The sequence below is a fragment of the Megalopta genalis genome, unplaced genomic scaffold (assembly GCF_051020955.1).
Source record: "Megalopta genalis isolate 19385.01 unplaced genomic scaffold, iyMegGena1_principal scaffold0225, whole genome shotgun sequence".
Taxonomy (NCBI): Eukaryota; Metazoa; Arthropoda; class Insecta; order Hymenoptera; family Halictidae; genus Megalopta; species Megalopta genalis.
Genome location: NW_027476294.1, coordinates 42,501 through 49,231, shown reverse-complemented (window position 1 = coordinate 49,231; position 6,731 = coordinate 42,501).

Genomic DNA, 6,731 nt, shown 5'->3' with positions numbered 1-6,731 from the left:
GTGAGCTTGCCCGCGACCGCAACTTTACGCGCGGCCGCAGCAGGGCACTGGACCCAGAGGGTGCCCAAACCGGAGGGGGAAGACCGGATTTCGCCGGTCTTAACATCCCCCCGGTCGCACCCTCCTACATGGGCGACGGCCACGGCAACCTCCTCCGGCGTGGTCGAGTCGACCAGGCCGCGCACCCTTAGATCGGCCTTCTTAATTGGGCGCGCGACCTTCACGCCGGTTCCCGCCAGCGCGTCCGCCATCTTCGCAGCTAGGGCAGTGGCCTTAGCTGCCCCATCAGCCCCGGGGACCTCCAAAATGATTCCCCCCGTCACCGCTCTCCTGGGCTTTAACGAGGCGATGCCAATCTCTGCCAGGTCAACCTTCGACCTGGCAGTGGCCATCGCCTCGGCGTACGTCATCGCCCCGCCGGCCGGTACCGTTATCGTAACGGCAGCCGTGCGGGGCGGACGCGGCGGCAGGGGAGCCCTCTTCGGGGCAGCCGGTGCCACCCGTTTCGCCGCCCTCCCGGCCGAAGAGGCCTTGGCAGCCGCCGCAGGTTTAGCTGCGGCAGCCGCCTTTTTGGCCCTTCGGCCAACTACCCTCGACCACAGCTCAGTAGGAGGTGTGGTGGAGGGCGGCACAACAGCAGAGGCAGCCCTCTGCTGTGGGGGCTGCATCTGCGCCGCCTTAGCGGACGCAGCCCCTCCTCCACTGCCACCCTTTCTCCCCCCTTTCTTGCCTATCGACGGGCTGGGGGCGGGCGGCACGGGCGGCACCGACCGCGGATCCTGCATCCGCGGGATCAGCTCCCTCCTGAACGATGCCAGCTTGGCATCGATCAGGGAGCCGATCTGATGCAGCAAGTTTGCCGGCGCCGCTGCGGACGCCGGCAAGGGCTTCCCTCGCCCAGGGCGTTGGGGCCCTCGGGCGCCGGCGCCAACCAGCGGCCCCGTGCCCCCCTCAGGAGCCGGCGGCGGAGGCATCTCGGCTGCTGCCGGCTTCGCCTCCACCGCCTGACGGAGTCGGGCCACCTCGGTCCGCAACTCCGCCATCTGCTCTCTGAGGAGAGCGTTCTCTGCTTCCAACAGCCGGGTGGCGTCGGAAGCTGACCTCATGGCCAGCTCCGCAACGCCCGCCCGGCTGTTCAGGGCCGCCGCCTGCAGGACCCGCACCGTGGCCGGCCGCAACTCCCTTGTTGCGCTGGAGATCCTGGCCACTTCGGCCAGGCTCTCCATTATTGACGCCGCCACGTCCCGCGTCGGACGACTGCGAAGATTCGCGGCGACCTCCACCTCGTCCGGAAGTGGGTCGACCGATCTCCCGGGCTGCGGCCCCGGGGCCACCGGGTCGAAGATCGCCGCGATGAGGCCCTTGTTGGCCTCCGTCAACTTACGTTTGGCCTCATAGAGGCCAACGTACTGCCCAGTAGTTGGCGGCCTTCCCCGCTTCCTCCCTATTGAGGAGCCAGGGGCGCTCTGCGAAGAGCGGTGAGAGGAGACCGAGTGGTCGGACTCCTCTCCCGCATCGCATTCGCCAAGGTCCAAAGCGAACCTCTCTCTGCCGCGTGTTGCGGGAAGTTCCCGCAACACCGACCCATCCATGCGCTCGAGGCGCACGCTAGCTACGCGCGCCTCCTCCTCCCTCTCGTTTCCCCCCTCCCCGGTTTTTTTTATTTGTGAACTATCCATGATAAATCCCACGAGTGTGGTCGGAAAGGAGGTCACCCCGGGTAGAGCCGCCATACCCGGGGAAGGCTAATACGCCCGGGGGATCGCCAGGTACCCCGGGGTTGTCCGCTAACGATTGGTGCACCCACCAACCATAGCTGGCGCTGACTCCAGCTACGCCCTCTTCACCGCGCAACGCTGCTTGGGGCTAGGGATTTTTTAGAGAGGTTGTCATCCTCGCGGTCCAGCCGGCTAAGGCAAGACCCCCGTTCCTGTAAAACATGACCACAGGTTTACGGTATGTGTCCGACTTTAGTTGGCCCCTCACCTCAAGCCACTCCGGCTAGGTAGGACCTGCCAGGGAATAAAATCCCCGCCGGCACAGCCTTGAGGATCATTGGGGCACGAAGCCCCCCCACCACGACAAGGTAGCGGACACGGGGGGGATATTCTTGCTTAACTAACGTTTTTACAAAGGGATTAAGCATTTAGAACGAAATCTAATGTAGGAAAATGGTACTTTACTCTTGATCGGTACGTTGGGACTTTGAAAATATTCGGGCGTTCCAATCGCTCGTCTGTTGCATCATAGCGCGTCTCGGCGCAATCGACCGATTCGCTCGACCCATTATTTTCGATTTACGGCTAAAATAAATTTTTCTCATTTTATTCAATAACATATTCTTGCTTAGATAACTTTTTTACATAGGGATTAAGCATTTAGAACGATATAATGTTTAAAATAAGGGCACTTTACTCTTGACATTTTACGGTTTTTTCAATTTTCTGAAAAATCCTACCATTAGATTTTTTTAAAAATACGATATTCTTGCTTAACTAACGTTTCTACATAGGGATTAAGCATTTAGAACGAAATCTAATGTCAGAAAATGGCACTTTACTCTTGACATTTTTCGGTTTTTTCAATTTTCTGGAAAATCCTATCATTAGATTTTTTTAAAAATACGATATTCTTGCTTAACTAACGTTTTTACATAGGGATTAAGCATTTAGAACGAAATCTAATGTAGGAAAATGGTACTTTACTCTTGACCGGTACGTTGGGACTTAGAAAATATTCGGCCGTACGCGGCGCGTCTCGGCGCTTCGAACAGCTCCGGTGTCCCCATTATTTTCGATTTACGGCTAAAATAAATTTTTCTAATTTTTTTCAATAACATATTCTTGCTTAAATAACTTTTTTACATAGGGATTAAGCATTTAGAACGATACATTGTTTAAAATAATGGCACTTTACTCTTGACATTTTACGGTTTTTTCAATTTTCTGAAAAATCCTATCATTAGATTTTTTTAAAAATACGATATTCTTGCTTAACTAACGTTTCTACATAGGGATTAAGCATTTAGAACGAAATCTAATGTCAGAAAATGGCACTTTACTCTTGACATTTTTCGGTTTTTTCAATTTTCTGGAAAATCCTATCATTAGATTTTTTTAAAAATACGATATTCTTGCTTAACTAACGTTTTTACAAAGGGATTAAGCATTTAGAACGAAATCTAATGTAGGAAAATGGTACTTTACTCTTGATCGGTACGTTGGGACTTTGAAAATATTCGGGCGTTCCAATCGCTCGTCTGTTGCATCATAGCGCGTCTCGGCGCAATCGACCGATTCGCTCGACCCATTATTTTCGATTTACGGCTAAAATAAATTTTTCTCATTTTATTCAATAACATATTCTTGCTTAGATAACTTTTTTACATAGGGATTAAGCATTTAGAACGATATAATGTTTAAAATAAGGGCACTTTACTCTTGACATTTTACGGTTTTTTCAATTTTCTGAAAAATCCTACCATTAGATTTTTTTAAAAATACGATATTCTTGCTTAACTAACGTTTCTACATAGGGATTAAGCATTTAGAACGAAATCTAATGTCAGAAAATGGCACTTTACTCTTGACATTTTTCGGTTTTTTCAATTTTCTGGAAAATCCTATCATTAGATTTTTTTAAAAATACGATATTCTTGCTTAACTAACGTTTTTACATAGGGATTAAGCATTTAGAACGAAATCTAATGTAGGAAAATGGTACTTTACTCTTGACCGGTACGTTGGGACTTTGAAAATATTCGGGCGTTCCAATCGCTCGTCTGTTGCATCATAGCGCGTCTCGGCGCAATCGACCGATTCGCTCGACCCATTATTTTCGATTTACGGCTAAAATAAATTTTTCTCATTTTATTCAATAACATATTCTTGCTTAGATAACTTTTTTACATAGGGATTAAGCATTTAGAACGATATAATGTTTAAAATAAGGGCACTTTACTCTTGACATTTTACGGTTTTTTCAATTTTCTGAAAAATCCTATCATTAGATTTTTTTAAAAATACGATAATCTTGCATAACTAACGTTTCTACATAGGGATTAAGCATTTAGAACGAAATCTAATGTCAGAAAATGGCACTTTACTCTTGACATTTTTCGGTTTTTTCAATTTTCTGGAAAATCCTATCATTAGATTTTTTTTAAAATACGATATTCTTGCTTAACTAACGTTTTTACATAGGGATTAAGCATTTAGAACGAAATCTAATGTAGGAAAATGGTACTTTACTCTTGACCGGTACGTTGGGACTTTGAAAATATTCGGGCGTTCCAATCGCTCGTCTGTTGCATCATAGCGCGTCTCGGCGCAATCGACCGATTCGCTCGACCCATTATTTTCGATTTACGGCTAAAATAAATTTTTCTCATTTTATTCAATAACATATTCTTGCTTAGATAACTTTTTTACATAGGGATTAAGCATTTAGAACGATATAATGTTTAAAATAAGGGCACTTTACTCTTGACATTTTACGGTTTTTTCAATTTTCTGAAAAATCCTACCATTAGATTTTTTTAAAAATACGATATTCTTGCTTAACTAACGTTTCTACATAGGGATTAAGCATTTAGAACGAAATCTAATGTCAGAAAATGGCACTTTACTCTTGACATTTTTCGGTTTTTTCAATTTTCTGGAAAATCCTATCATTAGATTTTTTTTAAAATACGATATTCTTGCTTAACTAACGTTTTTACATAGGGATTAAGCATTTAGAACGAAATCTAATGTAGGAAAATGGTACTTTACTCTTGACCGGTACGTTGGGACTTTGAAAATATTCGGGCGTTCCAATCGCTCGTCTGTTGCATCATAGCGCGTCTCGGCGCAATCGACCGATTCGCTCGACCCATTATTTTCGATTTACGGCTAAAATAAATTTTTCTCATTTTATTCAATAACATATTCTTGCTTAGATAACTTTTTTACATAGGGATTAAGCATTTAGAACGATATAATGTTTAAAATAAGGGCACTTTACTCTTGACATTTTACGGTTTTTTCAATTTTCTGAAAAATCCTATCATTAGATTTTTTTAAAAATACGATAATCTTGCTTAACTAACGTTTCTACATAGGGATTAAGCATTTAGAACGAAATCTAATGTCAGAAAATGGCACTTTACTCTTGACATTTTTCGGTTTTTTCAATTTTCTGGAAAATCCTATCATTAGATTTTTTTTAAAATACGATATTCTTGCTTAACTAACGTTTTTACATAGGGATTAAGCATTTAGAACGAAATCTAATGTAGGAAAATGGTACTTTACTCTTGACCGGTACGTTGGGACTTTGAAAATATTCGGGCGTTCCAATCGCTCGTCTGTTGCATCATAGCGCGTCTCGGCGCAATCGACCGATTCGCTCGACCCATTATTTTCGATTTACGGCTAAAATAAATTTTTCTCATTTTATTCAATAACATATTCTTGCTTAGATAACTTTTTTACATAGGGATTAAGCATTTAGAACGATATAATGTTTAAAATAAGGGCACTTTACTCTTGACATTTTACGGTTTTTTCAATTTTCTGAAAAATCCTACCATTAGATTTTTTTAAAAATACGATATTCTTGCTTAACTAACGTTTCTACATAGGGATTAAGCATTTAGAACGAAATCTAATGTCAGAAAATGGCACTTTACTCTTGACATTTTTCGGTTTTTTCAATTTTCTGGAAAATCCTATCATTAGATTTTTTTAAAAATACGATATTCTTGCTTAACTAACGTTTTTACATAGGGATTAAGCATTTAGAACGAAATCTAATGTAGGAAAATGGTACTTTACTCTTGATCGGTACGTTGGGACTTAGAAAATATTCGGCCGTACGCGGCGCGTCTCGGCGCTTCGAACAGCTCCGGTGTCCCCATTATTTTCGATTTACGGCTAAAATAAATTTTTCTAATTTTTTTCAATAACATATTCTTGCTTAAATAACTTTTTTACATAGGGATTAAGCATTTAGAACGATACATTGTTTAAAATAATGGCACTTTACTCTTGACATTTTACGGTTTTTTCAATTTTCTGAAAAATCCTATCATTAGATTTTTTTAAAAATACGATATTCTTGCTTAACTAACGTTTCTACATAGGGATTAAGCATTTAGAACGAAATCTAATGTCAGAAAATGGCACTTTACTCTTGACATTTTTCGGTTTTTTCAATTTTCTGGAAAATCCTATCATTAGATTTTTTTAAAAATACGATATTCTTGCTTAACTAACGTTTTTACATAGGGATTAAGCATTTAGAACGAAATCTAATGTAGGAAAATGGTACTTTACTCTTGATCGGTACGTTGGGACTTAGAAAATATTCGGCCGTACGCGGCGCGTCTCGGCGCTTCGAACAGCTCCGGTGTCCCCATTATTTTCGATTTACGGCTAAAATAAATTTTTCTAATTTTTTTCGATTACATATTCTTGCTTAAATAACTTTTTTACATAGGGATTAAGCATTTAGAACGACATGTTGTTTAAAATAATGGTACTTTACTCTTGTGATTTTTCGGTTTTTTTTGATTATTTTGAAAAATAAATTTTTGTAATTTTTTTAAATGCGATATTCGTGATCAGTGAACGATTTCACATATGGATTAAGCATTTAGAATCGTGCGGACGCGTTATTAAAAAAGTTTACTCGATGCGATGGGACTTTAAAAAGTTTGTGAAAATTTTCATATTGGGAAAAAATGTGTA